The following is a 23,076-nucleotide window of genomic DNA, read 5'->3' as shown; positions in this document are numbered from 1 at the left end:
TTTTTTTATGTCAAGTACATGAAAAGTAACTGTAGTACACCAAACTTTTTCAAAGGACTGCATTCTCTTAAAGTATTACAGAAAGTTCTTTTGAAAGTACACAAAAGGAAACTTTGATATCTACTAAAGTGAGAATTACATAGATTTTTACTTTACATTCTAAAAAAAGTTGTGTTCCTTTCACTTATTGCCTTAAGACTGAAAAAAAAAACAATTTTGTTTCATTAAATAATTAAAACTGAGGTGAAAATGAGTAACCATTAGTTTAGACAGCTATACAATTTTCATTTTAACTTGACTTTTTCCCCAAATAAGAGGACGCTGCTTCCTAATCTGTAGTCTTCAACTACACTGTGTCATCAGACTAGCTTTTCAATATGTAGTCTCTGAAGAATGAAAACCACCAACATGCAAATTTATACTGAGTGCATCTGTCTCTGCATTTGCAGAAAAAGTCTGTTCTATATGAATGAGAAGCTACAGATTTCCTTGCCATACCATCCTTCACATCTCTTATGCTGATAATATTTTGAAGGTAGTTAAAAATAAGTATTACACATATACATTAGATTTATTCTTCTGTTTGGTTGTTTATATTTACCTGAAAGAACTGATATTGGATATTACCATACATAGGTTTACAAGATTTCCACGTTAAGGCTGTATGTAAATACTTATATTAGATTGAAGTTTCTCTTAGTGATTGTGTTTTGGTTGTGTGTGATAAATCAAGAATGCCAAATTGCTTTGTGTGGACAGCCAAAGAAGAGATGGAGCACCTCATAATTTGTACAAAGATCCATACCTCTTTTAATGAAGCCACCTTTTAAAAGTATGCTTTTGTTTTTAAGCAGAGAAAAGGAGTTAATGCTTGTATTTGTCAAGTTACTGATTTGCCTAAACTAAGACACTTTGAATAATCATAGATGTTATAGCTTTTAAAATAGCAGTTAGACAGACAGCACAATACAGTGAAAAGAACGCTAAATTTTGGAGGCATGGGACCTGGGTTCAAATCCTAATTCTGATTCTTACTATCTGTTTAACCTTGGTCAGGACTCAGTTTCCTCGTAAAAAATAGAGAGTTAGACTATGCCATTTCTCAGATCCTTTTCAGCTCAAAATCTAAATTTTAATATATACTGTCACTTTCCCCCTCATCACACTCCACATGATGGAAAGTATACTTTGTACAAAAGAGGATGTAATTTTAATGTCCCCTGGTCTGTCACTCAACAGAGTGATTTCACACTCATTTGTACTCACCATTAGAAGAGTAAATTCATCATGTAACAAAGGGTGCTCCTTTTGCAAAATCTCATTAAAAGTACACTTTTTTCCTCTTTTTTAAAAAATCAGGGTTGTCCTGAATGGCTGCCATAGACATGGGGCTGGAAGAAGCAGGGTTGGAGACAAAACAATTATTTGGTTCTACCATGGTGATCATTGGCTCTACTTCAAATTCCCAGAGCTGGCCTTTTTATGCACTACATAGAAAGGGCTTTTGTTAGACATTGCACAGCCAGGAACTTGCTATTGCAGTGACCAACTGATTTTCCAGAACTGTCCAAAGTATGTTCAGGCCCCCTCCATTCCAAAAAAAGAGGATTTTTTAAAACAATTTTTATCAAAACAACCTTAATAATTACTTAGGAATCTGTGTTCCTTTAATCCAAAGATCTGATCCTGAAAATCTATAAGCATTTTTTTTTGGGTAAATCATGAAATACCTTATTAAATACACAAAGAGAGCTAGTAATTTAGACGTATTGGATCATAAAGCAGAGAATTCTCTTGTGAACTCAATAACTTCTGATTAACTTATCTGTGTTTTAATTTTAGATTGGCTAATGTATTAGCCACATAAACTCATTCAGATGAAACACATGAGCCATTCCAGAGTATATTAAAACATTGTTTTTCTCTCTATTTTTCATAAATAAAATGGTATTTCTGTTCCTGTTAATTAACAAATTGAAATGTTTCACTTTAATTTTTGTATCATTTTACTTAATGTATAAATACAACAGTAGAATGATAAAACTGTGTAAGTATAGTAGTATATTTAAGTACAATGTATTTATACAACAGTAAATTTTGAAGACTCATAATGCTTTTTTGGTTAATTTTACTAAGTCATTGAATGGATTGTGTGATTGTACACTATCTTACAGTACACTATCAGCTGTTGGTCAGACATTTTTTCAGTTGTGTCTGACTCTTTGTGAACTCATTTGGGGTTTTCTTGGCAAAGATACTGGAGTGGTTTGCCATTTCTTTCTCCAGCTAATTTTATGGATGAGGAAACTGAGGCAAACGAGGTTAAGTGGTTTGCTCAGGGTCACACAGCTAGTAAGTGTCTAAGGCCAGATTTGGACTAAGGAGGATGAGTCTTCCTGACTTTAGGCCTGGTACTTGATCGACTGTGCCACCTAACTGCCCTGACTATACTGTCTATACTGCCTAACCATACAGTCAGTATCCCCTCACAATTCCCTAACAGGAACCCTTTTAGAAAAAATAATGGTAATAGGATAAATTTCAGTTCAAGTAAGTATCAGGTATAGAAACTGTACTTTTATCAAATTGACACAGAGAAGAGAGGTAAGATTCTGGAACTGAGGTTAGGAGGTATCCACAGACTTTTGAGGGTAATCTCTTTAGATTCACCACTTCCCAAATATGTGCAATTCAAATACTTACATCTGGAGAAATGTTTAAGGGAAGAGATGGTTGTGAGATAGGGCAGGTTACCCATAACTAGTTCAAGGAGTAGGACATGATAAGTAGGTTTAAGCAATGAGGAGAAGGGAAAGAATCAAGTTCAGACCAGATAGACGCTGACGTACTCTCCTAAATATTTTGGTATTTGTAGCTTTTGGTGACACAATATTGTTCAACAACAGTTATTGAAGATATAAGCATACCTTATCTATACTGGAGGCTAGGATCAATGTCATGAGCTATAGTGCCCATTCTGGAATGCAAGTAAACGGAGTGAAGAAGGCTGAAAATAATTTCTCAAATCACATACTAAAACAACAAAAGAGTAGGCTTTATAGTCATAAAATGTTTCATGTAATAGAATCTGGAAAGGTCATCTAATCCTGTCTTCTTATTATCTTAGCCTCAAAGATGGAAGAAAAGTAAAAAAAAATTGTAATTAAGATAATATCTTCCATTACTTAATTTTTTTGTGGGGTGAGTGAAATGTATAACACCATGGATATTAATTTTATGTATATAAGACTATGGAAGATAGGTGGCATAGTGGATAGACTGCCAGGCCTGAATTCAGGAGGACTCATATCCCTGACTTCAAATCTGGCCTCAGACATTTAGTAGGGGTGTGACCCTGGGCAAGTCACTTAATCCTGTTTGCCTTAGTTTCCTCATCTGTAAAATCAATAGGAGTACAAAATGGCAAAGTACTCTACTATCTTGGCCAAGAAAACCCCAAGTTGGGTCATGAAGAGTTGGACAGGACCAAAATGACTCAAAATCAACATGACTATTACAACTGTACAATAACATTTGTTATATTGTTTTTGTTGGCTTGTATTCTAGCCTTGAGACACTGTCATGTAATGGAAAGCTCGGAACACCTGTGTTCAATCTTGCCTCTGACACATACTAGCTATGTGATCTTAGACAACACTCTAAGAGTATAAGTGGCAAAGATAGTAAATAAAAATTATTTTAAAAACACTAGAATGCCATTATAAAATAACATATAGTCTAATGGAGTGAGATGCAATCTTGGAATTGTGAGACCTGCCTTCTATTTAAGGCACCACTGATAATCTTTTAAGTGGCCATTAGAAAGTTAATTAATCTCTAGTCTTCGGTTTTCTCAGAAGCAAAAATGAGAGAGTGGCTACCTATGCAGTACAGTAGATAGAGTGCTCAGACTTGGAATGGGGACGACCTGTGTTTGAAATCAACCTCAGACTTTTCATTAGCTTGTGACCCTTAGTTGATTAATCTCCTTCAGCCTCAGTTTCCTCAGTTGTAAACAGGGATAATAACAAGACCTACTTCAAAGTGTTTTTATGGGGATCAAACGCAATAACATATGAAAATGCTTTGTAAATTTTAAAGTTCAATATAATCATGGTTTCTGGTATTATTATTATTACTACGATCCTTCCCAATGTAAAATGTAGGCATGACTGCCACTTCCCATCTTCGACGCTGCACAAGTCACTTGATTAGATGGATACAGATATGATAGACTTAATTATAAGGTGTTTAATGTAGAAGACACCTCTTTCTAGGCCTCTTGCCCCCTTTTTCAAATGTGAATAGATGAACAGATTCTTAATGTCCCTTCTAGTTCAGAACTTCTCTTATCTATTACCATAAATAACTATATATTATGCATTAATATTTTTCATATTCCTATAAATTCACTACTTTTTTTTCATTGAATTCTAAAACAAAAGTAGTTTACATGAGGGTAGCACATAGGCATAGAAAATAGCGCTGCTATCAAATCGCATTGTCCAAACCTCAAATAGATGTCGTGTTAACCATGGAGTGAAGCGAAGATTGCAAAGAGTAAGCATAAAGAAAGCTAACCAGTGTGGACTGTATTAGCCATGTACACTCATTCAGATGAAACAAATGAGCCATTCCAGAATATACTGCAGTAATGGTTCCTTTCAGAGTCTCCTTGCTGAGGTCAGAGGAATGAGAATTTAAAAAAAAAAAAGAATGATGAACAAAGAGACTACATTATGGAAGTAGTCCTATAAATGTTTTGATATCTATAAATCTTAAGAATAATTTAGTGGTCTATATTGCAGGTAAGAAAATCCAGGAGATTATTACTTTCTTAATTAGGTACTACAGACTGTGATCGAAAACAAAAGTTGCATAGTTAGAATCTGAGTAAAGCTTTCAATGAAAATTTAGTTTCAATATATTTTATTTATGTAATTAAGGTTCATTCTTTGCTTTCAAGACTATATGAATAACTTCTTTCAAAACTAGAACTTAAATCATTCTTTATTCTTTTTTTAAGCAATTAGTGATATCCAATTCAATCCTAAATGATGAAATTCAGTCCAATCCAAAAAGCACTTATTAAGTAGTTGCTTTTTGTAAGACACTCTGCTAGGTGCTAAGGATAAAAAGACAAAGTGAAAGACAATCCTTGCCTTCAAGGAGCTTATATTATAACTACTAGGGAAGATTACATTTTTACTATTGTGTGGGAGGATAATTATAGTCATTTGAAGTTACTTACATATCTTTGAAAACAAAGTTATTAAAGACACCCTTACTCCATAAAAAGTATGTGTTATACTTTAATTAATTATCCACCTAAGTAAAACATCACCAATATAACGGCATGATGACATGGAATGTCTCATATTTCAGCTTATAGAATTAATTTCGAGAAACTCATTTAAAAATCTTTGTACTAATAAACATATTTACTTTTATATTTTGAATTTTAAAGCCATAAATTTGTATGTATGTGATATAAGATTCCATACAAAAATGACTGTAACTAATACATAAAGCATATTAGCACTAAACAAATTCAGTTGAATGAGGTGAAAAATTAGCACTTAGGTCCTAGTAGCCCAGAGTCACTCTGTCATTGAGATTAAATATTCCTATGTAATATTTACTAGCCCTTACATAGAACGATTTTCAATAGAATTTTGTCATACTCTGCTGTTGTCACTAAGTCTATAGAGTATTCAGAATATAATCATGATTCTCTTAGTTAAAATGACATATTATTTTCCTGTGAAAGCACAGGCAAATGCTACTTTGAATTTTGATACTGATATAAATAAAGTTTACCTCCTCTTGCTGAGAGAGAGCAGATCCCATAGTGGATGGAAACCTCGTTCATAAACTAGGAAGAGACTCATTCAAGTTCCACGTCTGACACAACTGACTGTGATCTTGGGCAAGCCCTTATAATTTCTTAGTGCCCTAGTCAAGCACTATGAAACTCAAGACCCACAATATTCCCAAGTGCCTGGAACAAGATTAAAAAGTAATTCAGAAATATTTTAAAATAAATAAAAATTAAATTAAACTAGATGATATTACAATTTAAAAGAATATCAATATGTGGCCCACAGAGATAACTTTCCTTTACAAAGGTCAGAAATTAATCTTTTTTTTCATTAATATTCTTATCCTGTTAAGGAAAAAAAAAATCATCTTCCTAAATCTGCTTTTGGGAAGTGTGGGAGGAGGGAGGCTGTGAATTCCTAACTGAATGTTTACATGATTTAAATTTAAATTAGGAATGAGAACAAAAACACTAGAACAAGAAAACTTACTGGATAACTAATTACCCAAACTACTTTTATTATTCATCTTTTCCCCAAATTTCACTTTTACTTGCTCCAAACTTATTGGCATCTAGAGCTTATAGCCTGTAACTGCTTGAATTTTAAATGAAAATAAATTAGATTTCATCACTTGATCACAGTGTCAAGATGGGGTTATGTTAATAAATTATTGACCCATTAGAAAGTGAATTGCTACTGATTTTTCAGGTGAAATTCCCATCTTTGATAGCTCAGACTTCCATAAAAGCTGGATTAGATTTTTTGGTCTTTGGAGCCATCTTGTGGTAGTACCATAGAATATATAAGAAGTCTATTCTTGATTCCAAATTGTTTTCCAGCTAAACTATTTCAATTTAGCACCACTGAAACAGATGTGAATTTACAGAAGAGCTATAAAACAACATTAAAAATGTATCATGTTTAGATTAATGTCATTTTCCTTTTACATCTCAATATGAATTATATAAAATATTGTTTTACAAAAATCTCAACAAAAAATAAAAACTTTTTGAGCAGGACATAATTACAAAACTGAAATGTATTTTTTGCTGTGCAGCTGCAAGAGATCTCTACAGAATCCTTAAATGTTTAGCTAGCTCAAGGCAAAATTCATTTCAGTATCCTCTAGTGTGCAGCACAAAGAAAACAAGGCTTGTGCTATCATTATTTTTGCATTTTGTAAAACTTAAATGTAAATATGAAGCCTCATTAAAAAAAAAAATGCTACCAGAAACTCAGGTGACCTCATTTATTTCTCAGTGGACTCAGTAGAAGTTCAGATAGACAAATCTGTTTGCTTTTACAAGATATGAATACTTGATTAAATCCCAATTATTGTATGTAATGTAAATGCTCACAATGCATTAAGTCCTTTTATTTTGTATGCTGTTTTGAAAGCTTTTTGAATGGAAGTTGGATGCAGGCATATTACTGTGGTTGCTATGATCATTTTATCGGGAAGTATTTGGACTTAAGGGAAGAAATTAAAATGTTTTAAAATAGTATAACATTTTTAAATCTCTAACGATTTTCTTATTTCTTAATCTATACTTTCAAATTTATAATGAAAATAGGTAAAGAAAACTATGAAATGATTATCAGTTGTTTGTATTCTTTGGGATAAAATGTTCATAAAATTATTTCTTGAGGTGTTTCATTAAATAATATTGACAATCTAGTTATAAAACATGCATTTCTTTGGGTTTCATAATTTTTAAAAATTAGTTTTTAAAAATGTTATGGTTTAGGAAGGTCAATTATATGTCAGCATGTAGGTGAAGGCAGATAGGATAGCTTCATGGGGAAGGGACAGAAATTCTACTGGAAGTGAATCTTGGGAAAGTCTGAAAAAGAACTAATACTCCCTGGCTAAGACCCAAGAGAATAGAGAGAGATTGTGGAAAGATGGCGGTATAGAGAAAAAGGGAGTGTGGGTCTTTAATAAGTCATTTTACTATTCATATTAATGAACAGCTGATCTGCTTTTAACTGAACTCTTTATATTAAAAAAATATATAAACTACTTGGAAGATGAAAGCCAGATAAATGGTTTTTCATAGTAACATATATTTACATACTTCCTGGTACAAGTTTCATGGATATACAGATATATAACTGTTTTATACTATGGTATTAATCAAACCTGCCTTAGCTGAAGTGAAATATTAATAAAAATACAATTAATCAATTATAAATTGGCACATGCCAATTATCTACAACTTTCATTTGTAGGGATGACATTTGTCTTTATTCTTATGAAGCCAAAAATATCTTCTTTAATTCAGAATCTACCACCTAAACCTTTAACTAAAAAGAATGGTTAGAATGAGTCATATCTCAGCCCAAACACAATGTTTTCTATGAAAATGGAGAGGGTTATGATTACCATTGTAACAAGAACATATTGTGAGTAAGAGGATATCTATCTCAAGAGATTTTATGTTTGATTTATACTGTATTGACAAATGATCAATTTTTCAAAGTATCAGAAAACCCAGTATTACTTCATATTAATATATAAAGTTTTTAAAAGTTCAACTTCAAAAGGAAAGACCTGAAGATATATTCTAAGAACTAAATATATCTATAATATTTAGATATACATTTTTGATGTATCCACATTTAGAGGTATTGCTTCTGGCAAAGTTCTTCCACTATAAAAATCCTAAGCATTTTTCAACTAGAAAATTCTGCTTTCTTATTAGCCATAATCTAAAACTTCTAATACTCCAAACATGTTACTGTGGACAAAGCTTTAAAAAAGAATTGTTATTTTCACATATTCTCTATAATACCCATACAACTAGATGAAAACATAAAAACAAAAAGAAAAAACTAAAAGCTAAACTTGCTCCTAACAAAAAGTATTTTAACACCTTTTTATGCTATTTTTTACTTTTCTAAGTATATTGTATCTATTATTTCATCCTTACAACTGTGTAAAATTGGTAGGAAAGATGTTTTGCTTCCAAATTAACAGAGAAGGATGCTGAATCAGGATTACTTAAATGACTTCCCTGGCTGTTTTTGTTGCTCAGTAGTTTCATTCCAACTCTTTGTGACTCCACTTGGGGTTTTCTTGGCAGACACACAGGAGGGGTTTGCAATTTTCTTTTCCAGTTCATTTTACAGATGAGGAAACTGAGGCAAAGAAGGTTAAGTGACTTGTCCAGGGTCACACAGCTAGTAAGAGTCTGAGGCCAGATCTTCCTGACTCCAGCCCTGGTGCTCTATCCACTGCACCAACTAGTTGTTTTAAGGTTACATAGAGCAAAAGACTGATGGCACTACACATTTCAAAGTTTAAGTGTTTGTGTGTGTGTGTGTGTGTATGTGTCTGTGTGTGTCTGTGTCTGTGTGTCTGTGTGTCTGAAGTTATGTTACTCTGTAGTCAATACTTTGTCTTAAGAAACTATATAGCACTGGGCTAAGGGGTAAAGGGGCTTTCAAAGAAAGTGCAAGGAGTTTGCAGTTTTGTTGAAGTAATAGATACAATCATGAAATGGTAAATTGCAATTCAAGGCAATAACATTAAAAATCAACAGAAGAATTTATGAGAGTGTTAGAAATGGTGAGAGTAGAGACAGAACACCCTTCCTCAGGATAATCAGATAAGCTGGACAGGGGAACTGAGACAGGCTCTGAAGGAGTGTCATAATTTAAATAGGTAGCCAAACAGGGCAAAGGCTTTTCAGATTGGGGAACATCCTGACAAATGGCTTAACAGTAGAAAACAACAATGAGAGATTAAAACGAGATCGAGACATACTGAAGATTGGTCTAGATAGAGAAGAGGATTCACTGTCAAGTGTCTATTGAGCCTAAGATCAAATGGTTTATTCCTGGATGTGCTATAAATATCACCATACACCCCTAAATGTTTACCACTTTCCCTGCCTCATCTTCTTTGCTCCCCCCCTCCGCCCCCACAACATGGACAGTTCCAGGAACCTCCTATTTCCCTAAACCTTAGAGGTTAACTTTTGCTATAAATAGACAAAATTGCGCCCTTAGCTCTGGGGCCTTCTGGGTTACCCAAAGGCATAGAAAGTCCCACCCACAGACAACTGGGAGCCTTGAACATGATGAAGTTCTGAATACCACTTGAGCCACTACATCTTTTAATATATCCTGCTCTGATAAGTAGTTCTGTTTTCATATGGAGACGATGGGCAGGGGTTATATGCAGAGAAGCTAAGTGTCAACATATACTTGTCACCTGTGTTATGTTGCTATGTTAGAACAAAGTAAACCTCCTTTTGTTAACTGTTCAGTGACTTGCAGGTGTGTGCATCATTTCACCCCAACATCAACCCTAAACTAAGAGAGTGCTGGTATTAGTGTCATCTCTAACATGATTATAAACTCAAGATTTCTAAAATGGAACTCATTATTTTCCCCCTAAACACACTTCTCTTCCACACATTCCTATTTCTTCTGAGGAAATGTCTATCGCCCCATTCACAGAGTCAAAACCTGGAGTTATCATTGGCTCTTCTCTCTGGCTTCCCACATGCAGTTAGGTATAACAAGACCTCTCAGTCTACCTCTATGTCATCTTTTTTAACAATTTTTTTCATTAACAGAACCATCACAAACCCATTCTATGATATCTTGCCTGGACTATTATAATAGCCTTTCAATCTGTCTTCCTGCTTCCACTCTTTCCTCCTCTCCATTCCATCCTTTACACAGTTGCCAAAATAATCATGCTAGGTCACAGCCTGACTTTGTCACTCCCTTGCACAAAAAGCACCTGGTCCTTGCTTCTAAAATTAAAACCAAACCCCTTAGCCCAGCATATAAGGTCCTGCACAGTTTGGCTCCCATCTGTCATTCCAAATTTATTTCATACTCCTCTTAACAAATTCTATATTCCAGCCAAATTGGAACCATTCCTCTAAAAATATTCTACTTCCTATCCCTTGCATTTATACAACATATCCCCTATGCTTACAATGCATGCTTTTTTGCATTTCAGCCTCTTAGTTTATTTGGATTCTTTATTCCTTCAAGTATGGCTGAATTTAGTGCTACTTCCTCCATGAGGCTTATAGTGACACTCCCATCTCCCACCCCTGCCTTCATGCAATAAGTACACTATCGGGGCTGGAGTCAGGAGGACCTGAGTTCAAATCTGACCTCAGACACACGACACTTACTAGCTGTGTGACCCTTGGCAAGTCACTTAAACCCGATTGCCTCACCACACCCCCCCCAAAAAAAAAGAAAAAAAAAGAAATACACTATCCCTAGATAATTTTCCAGGTATTATATTAGTGTATATCTTATCTACTTTTCTATTCTCCCCACCCCCGCCTGTACCACGCTCCTTGAGGGCAGGAATTGTGGTTTTTATATTCCTAATACATAGCAGACTGCCTTACATTGTAAATAATTAATAAATATTTGTTGAAATGAATCAAATTAATTGTAAGGAGTAGTATGAAATATGGTTGATAGGAAGGATAGTGGCAAAAAGGGACTGAATGACAAAGAGCTTAGGGTATACACTACAGATACATCCATCCAACTCTCTCTTTCTTTCTCATTCTCTCTCTCCCTCTTTCAATTTTTGAGAAGATAAGTTAAAAACTGAATTTAGAGCATTTTACTGAAATGAATAGCTGTTGGAATGAACTGAATAAATTTGTTACATTTTAGGCACAGCAGCACAAAAATATAGATGTATGTGTATACACACAAAAAAAAATAAGTTTTGAAAGTGCGTCTTGGAAAGCATAACAATAAACTAATCAATAAACTTTCATTAAGTTCTTACTTGCACATGCCAAGAAGCTCACATTCTAACCAGGGAGACTATATATATAAATATATATGTACATATATGTATATGTGTGTATGTATACATATATATGTATCTATATGTATACATATATAGTATGTATAATGTAACACAGGTATTATCTATAATGCGTTTATGTAAAAATGTTTTAAAATAAGTTACTTTGACTATTATAAATAACCCAAACTGACTACAAAGGACATATGACAGAAGATGCTATCTGTATCCAGAGAAAGAACTCATAAATAGAAATATGTATAGAATGATTTAGAATGATATATGTGGGTATGCATATATACACACACACACACACACACACACACCACACACACACACACATATTCACTCATACATACTTGTATCTAGTGGTAGCCATCTCTAGGGTGGGGGGGAGAAAAAAGGGGAAAAAAGAAATTTACATGATAACTTTATTAAATATTTAAAAGGAACAGCAAGGTGTACATAACAGATTTAGAGTTTCATGTGCAATCACCTTTTTTATTATGCTTCACTATGGAAATAATTGTTTTATCTCATAAATTAAAAATAAAATAAATAAAAATTACAAGATATCTTATATATCCACACATTTATATATATAATTTAAGTATATTAAAAATGTGTGCTGTATGTTTAAACATATTTGATATATATTTATACATCCACATATTCAAACAAATACACCATATATACATAATGTTACATGTAATATGTGTTTTACAAGGCTCAAATGAAAGAAAGGATATAAAAACACTTTGTAAACCTTAAAGTACTATGTGAATGTTTATTAGCATTATTAGTAGTAGTAGTTGCCTACAGTTGCTGGATCACGGTTTCTTTAGAATTCATTTCATGTCATAAATTTCATTTAGAATTCATTTGAAGAATTCATTTACTAACACTTGTACTGCATTCCCCCTGAGCTCAACAATGTTATTGACCAATCCAGGGGTATGTTTGTAAACATTTAACATGTGAGTTCTCAGGAAAAATATAATCGCACAACTTTAAATTTAGTCTACACTATTAACACAATCTTCAATCCAAACAATCATCAAAACAATAAATCAAACCCTAATGTGTGGAATTTGCCAATTTTCACACTGAAAAGTTTAATAATGGCCTCCCCTGGATGTGTATCCATATACATAAATACTGAAATTTATGACTGATAGATAGATGGTAGCTAGCTGTCTAGCTACCTACCTATCTACCTGCCTACCTATCTACCTACCTACCTATGTACATACATACATACGTACATATATACATACATACGTATATAGATACACACACACACACACACAATGTAACCTAGGAATCACTAGCAGCTAGGTTATCTAAGGAAGTTTTACTACAGACAGTAGTTCTTAACTTGATAATTTTAAAAAATATTTTAAATTGATCATCTGTTATTATATCATCAATATTCCCCACATTTTTACCAACATACTTTCCTTCCTCTTCTCCCCTTGAAAAAAGGGAAAAAAATCAGCAAAATGCATCAGTACATCAAAAATGACATTCTATATATCCACCTTGGACCCCTATCTCTGTAAAGGAATCAGTGCAGGGGAATGTCTTACATATTTTTATTTTGGGGAAAAGAATCTTGCTCTTTATAATTTGGGAATATTTAGTTTCAGTTGTTTTATGTTGGTTTTTCTTCTGATTTATGTTTTTAAGCTAGTTGTATACATTGTTTTCTTCACTCTGCTTACTTTACATTAATTCATATAAATATTTTATAACTTCTTTTTAATGATCATGTTCATCATTTCTTACAGAGCAGTAATACTCTATTGCATTAATGTGTCAACATTTTCTTTAGACATTCCCTACTTGATGGCATTTTACTCTGCTTCCAGTTCTTTTCTACCACAAAATGTGCTGCTACAAATATTTTATTATAAAGGGAGCTTATAAACTTATTACATATGTGTGTGTGTGTGTGTGTGTGTGTGTGTGTGTGTGTATATATATATATATATATATATATATATATATATGTATATATGTTATAACCTAATAAAAAAGTAACAGAATTTTCACATGTTAAATGGTTAACGATAAACAGTGGCAATGTCAGCAGTTTTAAGCTGTTGTTCAGCCTACTCTAGAAAGAAATCATGCATGAGGCAATTTGAAATTTTGTTGTGTTCAAAATATTCCCTAATGTACCAATTGCATTAACACAAATTAATGTTTTTGAAATATATATTATAGTAGAACTGAATGTACGTTACTGACTTTTGCAGAGTCTATCACCAAATTATCTCTTTTATCCCCTCCTTCATCTCCACTCCACCACCAGGCCTTTGTTATCTATGGTAATAGCATCTTAACAGACATTTCTTTCATTGACTTTCTCTCTCTGCCATGTTATCCGTCATATCAATGTCAGAACTCCTTATGCATAAATTTGTCCATTTTATTTCCCTGTTTAAAAATCTTTAAATTTCTCTGTTTTGTAAAATAATTTCAGGATTGTGAAGGACCCCAAGGACCATATATTCCTTGACAAATCCTTTGACAAAATACCAGAGGGGTCATCATGTTACCCTTAGCTTGAAGATCTCAGTGAAAACACATCCTTTGCTCCTGGAGCTGTAGAATGTATCTTATTTTATTCTAGTAGGAGACCTCAGAGTGATACCTAGTCTAAGGAAATAATCTACAGAAAAGGAAACTAATTCCCAAGGGCGTTAAGTGAGTTGTCTAAGATCACATAAGTAGTAAATGACAAGGGCAAGAGTTTAACTCAGGTTTTCTGATTCTAAATCCAGCACTCTTCATGGCATTCATTATGCTCTAATAATATTTAACAGATTTTTTTGTTTGTTTTCTTTTTAGGCAATTGGGGTTAAGTGACTTGCCCAGGGTCACACAGCTAGTAAGTGTCAAGTGTTTGGTCTGAGGCCACATTTGAACTCAGGTCCTCCTGACTTCAGGGCCGGTGCTCTGTCCACTGTGCCACCTACTTGCCCTCCACATTTTTGTTTTAATTGAAATCATAGACATAGATTACATAATGTTCTTAGCCATAAAATATTAGAAGCTCTGATGGGCTAGAGGAGCCTCATGAAAAAATAGCAGGCAGGTATTATTAGGGTATATAGGCCACTAAGTGGCTCAGTGGATATAGGGGAGTCAGGAAGACACCAGTTTGAATTAGGGCCTCAGACACTTACTATCTGTGTGACCCTGGGCAAATTACTTAACATCTCTCTGCCTCTGCCACAGTTTCCTAAACTGTTCAATAGGGATAATAATAGCACTTATGGCACAGAGTTGCTGCATAAATAAAATGAGATAACATTTATAAAGCACAGTGTCTGACATATAATAGGTGCTTAATAAATAATTGATTGCATTTTCCCCTAATTACATCTATATCTGTCTAAAGATTGATAGACATACAAATATATATGCATATATATGCATACACACACTGAATAGAGATTTTTAATATCAATAGCTAATTTTTTTTGTTTGTTTTCTCTTAGTCTTTGTTCTACCCTTTTGCTTAAGCAGTTTTGGTTTTGGACCTCACTTGAAACATTGCTGGCATTTCTCTTAAAATCATGCGCTATAGGGGCTAGTGTAGAAGGCAGGAGCCATGTAGGATAGAATTTATAGGTGCTTTATATTTATTTGTTGAACTTGAATTGGGCTACAAAATAGTTCTGTAGTAAAAATTGAACTATACTATATAGATATAGCCAGAATTTGATGCAATTTGTAGCCCTGCTGGGCTCACTTGAGATTAAACTATTCCAAATGAGAGAATCAATCAATAAACATTTATTAAGCACTACTATGTGCAAGACGTTGGCCTTAAACATACAGTAAAAGATCAAAGACAGTTCTTGTCCTCAAGGAGCTTACAACATTAGGCAGGAGACAACATGCAAACAAACATAGAAAGCAAGTTACATACAGATGAATAGGAAGTATTTAACAAACAGAAGGCATTCCTGTGGAAGGTGGGAATTCAGTTGGGACTTAAAGGAAGGCATAGGGGTCAGTAGTTGTAGGAGAAGAAGGAAGGCATTCTAAACACGGGTGACCTCTAGAGAAAATGCCCAGAGCCTAGAAAGGGGAACGTCTTGTTTGTGGAATGGCCAGGATGCCAGTATTCCTAGATAAAAGATTATATAACAAGGAAAAAGGTGTAAGAAGACTGGTAAAAGGAAGCTACATTATCAAAATCTTTGAATAACAAAAATAATAGTTTGTATTTGATCCTGGAGGCAATAGCAAGTCACTGGAGTTTTTTGAGTAGAGGGGTAAAAAGATCAGACCTATGCTTTAATAAAATTACTCTAGTGGCTAAGTAGAGAATGGATTGGACAGGGGGGAGACTTCAGGCAGGTGACACAGCAGTAAGATATTGCAATAATTCAGGCGTGAAATAATGCGGGCCTGCACTAGACTGGTGGCAATGTCAGAGGAGGGAAGTGGAGCATATTAGAGAGATATTGAGAAGGTGAAATTAACAAGCCTTGGTAATAGCTTGGAAATAAAAGGTGAAAAACAGTGAGGAGTCCAGGATGACCCCTAGGTTTTGAGCGTGAGGGACTGGGATGATGGTGTAACCCTCTATAGTATCGGGTAAGGTATTCAGTGGTGAAGGTGTACATGGGGGCGGGGGGAGAGTTAAAGGGAAAGATAAATAGTCCACATTTGAACATCTTGAGTTTAAGGTGGCTGAAAGGCATTTGAAGATGCAAGATTGGAATTTATCCAAAATTACAGACAAGACAAGTAAATTTGAGAAGCATCATCATAGAGATGATAATCAAATCCATAAGTGATGAGATTACTGAGTGAAATAATATAGAGGGAGAAGAGAAAAGGATCCAATACAGAAGCTTGAGGGACACCTACAGTTAGAGGGAATAATCTGGAAAAGTGTTCATGAAGCAAAGGAGACAGAGAAGGAGCAGTCATATAGGGAGAAGGAAAACCTGGAGAGAATGGTGTCCCAAAATCCTAGAAGAAAAAAGAAAGTCTCAAGGAAGAGAAAATAACTAACAGTGTCAGAGACTACAGAGAGGTCAAAAAGAATAAGGATTGAGAAAAAAATGGATTTAGCAACTAAGAGGTCATTAGTAACCATGGAGGGAGCAGTTTTGGTGAAATAAGGCCAGAAGCTGGATTCTGAATGGTTAAGAAGCCAGTGAGAGGTGAGAAAGTGAAGACATCTATTGTAGGTAGCCTTTATGAGGAGTTTAGCTACAAAATACAGAAGAGATATGGATGATAGTTAGCAGGGATGGAAAACCTCATAGGGACTGAACTAGTAGATAGGGAGAAATTGAAAATAAATAAGAGTAAGGATGACTGAAGGCATAGTCTGTTGGAAGAGATGGAATGGAATGGAATCACCTGAACAAGTAGATAAGTTAGTCTTGGAAAGGAGTAAGGCTTCATTATGTGAGACAGGGGTAAGTAGCAACTAGCACCTCATGATGGCAACTGGCTTCTGAGTAACTGGAGATGATAAAACGGAGCTCATGATAATGGACTCAGTGTTTTCTGTAACATATTAAGCAAGGTTCTAAGCTGAAAGAGGGATATGGGGAGAGCTGCAGGAGGTTTGAGGAGAGATGAAAAGTTCTGGAAAGGCCTCTGTGGAGAGTAGGATAGTGAGCAGATAAAGAGGCATAGGATTGCTTAGTAGTAATGAGGGTCTACATGAGTTTGTCTAACATAAGTTTGTAGTGAGCCTAGTGAAAACAGCTGCATTATTTTCTCCATCTACATCCAGTTGTCTGTATGTACTTACGATTGAAACTGAAGAATGGTGGGAGTGATTTAAGGCTGGCTTGTCTGGGGATAATTGATGATATGATAAAGGGTTTAGGGATTCAAGAAAGGACAATGTAGATTTGAACTGAATGACCAAGGAGTCAGAAAGGAGAGAAGAAAGTGGCTACTGCCGGGGAGATGCCTGAGGAGAGAATTGAGGGGTCAAAAGGTTGAAGATCATGGCATAGAAATAAAGTAGATTTTTAAAAGGGAAGACAGAGAGAGAGGAAAAAAGTCAATAGATTATGGTCAGATAGGGGAATTTCATAATTCTTGAACATAGAGATAGTATATTTGTGTTTAACTGCAAGATGAAGGGTATGACAATCTTTGTGTATAGCTGAAGTATATAGTATGTGTATGCTGAAGTCCTCTGTGTGACGGCAGGAGTTAAAGAGAAAAAAATTCTGATTCAGATTTTGAATTCCTTGAAGAAGGAAGGGGACTGACCTGGGAGTCTATAGAAAATAGCTACCAGGATTTTAATTGGGTGGTAGATATGAATAGCATTAATCTAAAAAGAAGAGAGGTTATTGAGTAATGGAGGTAGGGGGAAAACCTGGGAGTGACAATGAGGAGCAAGGAGTATTTCAACTCCCTCAGTCTGACCAGTGAGCCAAGGAAAATGAATGAAGGTGCAGCCCCTACTGGAAAGGGTGGTCAAGAAAGCTGCGTCATAAGGAGTATCAAGTTCGAGCTCTGGTGATTACTAGTTATGTGACTACAGGCAAATAATTTAACCTTTATGAGTCTTAGATAACTCTTGAAGATTTATCACTGAATTATACATGGCTACAATATGAATCTGAAGAAATTCCCATACCTATAAAAATTATTTATATATATGTATATTTATATTTGATTTATTGCCTACCCCTTATAGCTTAGATTTGGGTATTATAGTATAACTGTGACATAAAGTAGCATACAACTTCAATGTATTTATTCTGTATTTGCTCCTTTTAAACTTCGAGTTGTCCCTACACAGTTCTTTAATATTACATTATTTCAAGATTTTTTTTTATCCTTTTCCTTTCTTGAAAAATCCTAGTTTTAAATATATTTCTTCATGTACAAGCTGCTCTATTCACATGATGCTTTTTGTCATTATCTGAAACTTTCTAATTTTATTTTATTTTTTTGAAGTTTTAGAACTAATGGCAACATTCTCTAAAGCCCTACTCTGATATTTCATTAAAACATAAAGGTAACTTTGGGTTCTATGCTAGCTGAAAGAAAGGAATTCTTAATGTGGGGCCCATGAACTTTTTTAATTTTATTTTTTACATTTTGATAACTGTATTGCAATACAATTTATTTCCTTTGTAATCTTATATATTTTATTTTGTGTGTTAAAACAAAACTATAACATTATTCTGAAAATAGGCCCATAGACTTCATGAGACTACTTTTTTTGTAGTTAAAGCATAAGAAACTGAACCAAGTTCTGAGGATAAATTAGAATAAAGTAATGATTATTTTATAGGCCATATACTAAATCATAGAGGAGTTGTGAAGAGTTATCCACACTGATGAAATCACAAGTCATTGAAATATTAAAGTGAAAATCCAAACTAAAAAAAAATTCTAAATGAATACATTGAACCTGTTGTTAAGTGTATGGTTTTGTCACCATATTTATGCTTAGATAAGTTTATATATCAACTTTTATGAATAGTTATTGTGAACAACAGAAAAGAATATTACATTGAGAGCTAGTAGATAGAAGTTCTCATACTGGCCTTCCCAAAGAATGGCAGTATGATCTACGGTAAATCTCATTTGATCTCAGTTTCCTCAGCTACGAAATGATATTTTTGTCCAAATTCTTTTTAAGTTAATAGAAAAATTCAAATATAATTTTAAAAGAATTTGTAGGGTATATGTCTGCAGTCATATAGCCTTTAACTTCTGGGAGTATAAATACTAAACTTCCCAATTTCCGATCAAGTCCTATTCTGATGAGTTACATGTCATAAAAGTAACCCCAAAATACTGAATGTTCCAACAATGGAATGTAAGTTTTGGCAGGTCACAATAAATGGAAAAGGTATAAATATGTTACAGGAAAGGATCTCTATATCTGTATTCCAAGGGCCAGATTACCTAAATTCAGAGTTTTCTATCTAGAATATTGGCCACAGCAAAATATAAAGACTGTCAGAATGATAGAGCTTTTGATCTGTGATAGCAGATGGACCTCCCCCATAAATGAGAGGACACATATTTATAAGTAATTCAACTAAATTAAGTTAATTTAGTTAAATTTAAGTCACTCAACTAAATTAGATTGCACAGACTTTGATTAAAATATATGTTAGTTGATATCTTTTGTTTTCACAAAACTTAGATTTTCCAATATTCAAAGGCATGTCATAACTCTTACTCCCCAAGAGCTTTGCAAAAATAAAAGGAAAAAAAGGGAGGAAAAAATGTTCAATCAAAGTGACATAACAAAAATCCTGGCATTATATATAGTGTTCTACTTCCATTGCTTCCCACTTTTGTGAGGAAATGGTTAGGTGTTATTTAAGCATATTTTTCCTTCAGTGCCAACATTTGTCCTTGTAATTCCATGGCATTTGGTTTTAATTGTTTTGTTGTTTTTTGTTATTCTATTTACTTCATTGTATATATTGCTTTCCTGGTTTCGTTTACTTTGCTTGGCATCATTTCACATGCCTTTATTCATCATAATTCATCATTTCTTAAGCACAAGATCCCATTACATTTATGTACCTCAAGTTATTTAGATATTTTCCCAATGATGAACCTCGTCTTTTTTTTTTCAAGTTCTTTGCTACTACAACAAGCCAAACTTTAATGAAGTCCCTACTATGTGAAGGTAATTTTTTTTTAATGACACTAATTAAATGACTTTAATAAAATTAGAGTTTATAAAGGGAAGGGGACTTTGACACATACATAGATACATATGATATGAAGCAGAGTAAGATGGGAGCAAAAGTAAAAATCAAACATGAAACATGAAAATTTGAGGCTAGAGAACCCCTACAGCTACATGGATTAGAAAAGAAGAAACTCACTTGTTCTGAGCCTTCAAGTGATAGAGACTAGATCAGTGGTGGGGAATCTACTGTCTCGAGACCACATGTGGCCTTCAAGGTCCTTGGGTGTGGCCTTTGACTGAGCTCAAATATTACAGAACAAATCCTTTTATTAAGGTGATTTTTTCTGTGAAGTTTGGATTCAGTCAAAGGGCTAAACATGAGGACCTAGAAGACCACATGTGGCCTTGAGGCCTTAGGACTAGATCAACCTCAGAAGTGCTTTCTAGTTTTTTATAAAGAAACTTGATTTTTGCACTTTGACTACTTGATAATATAATATTATATATTATATGAAAATATGAATAGGTATATGTATATATGTGTGTGTATATACATATATATATGTAGCTAGGTGGTGCAGTGGAGAGAACACTGGGCCTGGATTCAGGAAGACCTGAGTTCAAATCTGTCCTAAGACACTTAACAGCTGTGTGAACCTGGGCAAGTTACTTAACCCTGTTTGCCTCAGCTTGCTCATCTGTAAAATGATCTGGAGAAGGAAATGACAAACTACTCCAGTATCTTTCCCTAGAAAACCCTAAGTGCAGTCAAGAAGAGTCAGACACAACAGAAACAACTGAACGGTAGAATGTGTGTATATGTGTGTGTATCCAAATACACCAGTCAAGATGCTTATAATTATTTTAATACCCTCCTAATATATCTTCTCTCTTTCAGTTTCTCACTACTACAATATACCTTTCATTGCTATAAGGAATCTACCAATGCACTCCAGCACCTTTTTTGCTACTTACAGACTCAGGAAACTGTTTATGGACCTTGGAGTTTAATTCACTTACCTGTAATCACACAACCAGTGTAAGTGTGAGGTAGCATTTAAACTCCAGCTCTACCATGGCTCTCAGGCCTGCTCAGAACACTAAACCACTCCTTCTGACTTCACTATTTCAGTCACCATTAACCCAAAGTTCCATTTCAGAACCTTCCTGTTATCTTTCACTCTTAGTTCTTTATCATTTCTCATATCCATTCAGTTATAAAGTCTTCTCTATTGCACCTCCAGAACCTTTATTGCATGTGCCCTTTCTTTTTTAGTTCCACTGTTACTACCTTAATGAGAGGCAATATTATGTAAAGTGTGGGACTTGGAATCAGGAAGACCTAGTTCAGGTTGTGCTTTTGACTAGATATGTGATCATGAGCAATTTAGTTAATTTCTCAATGCCCCAAACTATACAGAGTGTACATATATACAGACTATATAGATTCTATCTCTAAGACTATACATTGCAGACACACTGCCATGTATTGATGAAGAAAGTCTCCCCAAAACAAAGTATCTAAAAAACTCCAATCAGACACCCAAATACCTACTAAGTAAAGTTCTAAATACCTTACCTGTTATTCAAGGAACTCTACACTTTGATGCTACCACGTCTGTGCAAACTTACTGCTTATTACATCTCTTCATGTTACATTCCATGCAAACTGGACTCTTTTCTAAACCTTGAATATTCCCTAAGCTTATAGGCCTTTACTTACATGATTCATTGTACTTATAATACCTCACACACCCTCTTACTCTGCTGAATTCCTACTATTTTATTTTTTTGAGGTATTTCATTTTAGGATGGGCAGTGAAAAAACACTAGTGGGTAAAAATAGGAGACCAAATTGACTAAATGACCTTGGGGGTGCTTTTTAACTCCTTGGTTAGATAACCTTTCCCTGATCCCCAATATCAACAAAGAACCTTCCCACTAACCCCACACAGCACTTTGTTTTATACTGCCCATACACACCAATCAAACAATTATTAAGTTAACTATGTTAGCATCCTCCTCTAATAAATTGTAAACTGAATGAGAGTAGAGATTAAGTCTTTTCTAAGCTTTTCTGTCCGCTGGCATGTGGCACAGGGCTCTGCATACAGAATACATTTAATCAACATTTGTTAAATTAAATTTGCTGAATATATACATATTATGCCCTTATATATAAGGAGGCAAAAATGGCTTTCAGTACTCTTTATTTCCAAATGTTGCTTTTCCAACATTTGGAAGTGTTTGTAGAGCTGAATTAATTACTAGACACTATACTTTTCGGAGAATATTAAAAAATAGGTGTAAATGATGTATTTTTCATTTTCATCACTGGCTTAGTTGAAAGTTATGTGAAAAAAAATGCATGCTGTGAGACAAATCTTTCAAAAGAAATATGGTTATTTAAAACATGGCTAAACTCCAAATGAATTCAATATTCCTCATTATATTCAATTTATTTGTTTCTGAAAGGCAGTTTTCCTTTTCCTTAGGTAGGATATGTAAATAATAAACTGGACACCTGCTCTTTTAGCATGTATTTTTGCACATTCCAGAGTGAAATATTATGTAAAAGCTATACCCACAGCCTTTCAACTTCCACTCTTAGGAAAATGTCGTACATGCCTTTCCTCATTTTTACATAAATCTCTATTCACAGATCTTTAAATAGATTGAAAATGGATGATTTCTTTAAGTGCTAGAATTGTCATTTCTAATTTTTAAAGAAATAACCCACTTTACAATTGCGTATTATTCTGGCAGTGTCCTTTTAAAATTCA

The 23,076-nt window shown here is 34.2% G+C and overlaps 1 protein-coding gene across 1 annotated transcript in view; it reads left to right on the top strand.

Moving 5' to 3' along the window:
- Window positions 1-23,076, top strand: part of CDH10 (cadherin 10) — a 266,340-nt gene that overhangs the window by 6,617 nt on the left and 236,647 nt on the right. The window lies entirely within an intron of this gene.

Source organism: Phascolarctos cinereus, unplaced genomic scaffold (assembly GCF_003287225.1).
Source record: "Phascolarctos cinereus isolate Bilbo 61053 unplaced genomic scaffold, phaCin_HiC Scaffold_4;HRSCAF=312, whole genome shotgun sequence".
In the NCBI taxonomy this organism is placed as follows: Eukaryota; Metazoa; Chordata; class Mammalia; order Diprotodontia; family Phascolarctidae; genus Phascolarctos; species Phascolarctos cinereus.
Note: the sequence above shows the minus strand (reverse complement) of the source record. Positions and strands in the feature narration are given on the sequence as shown.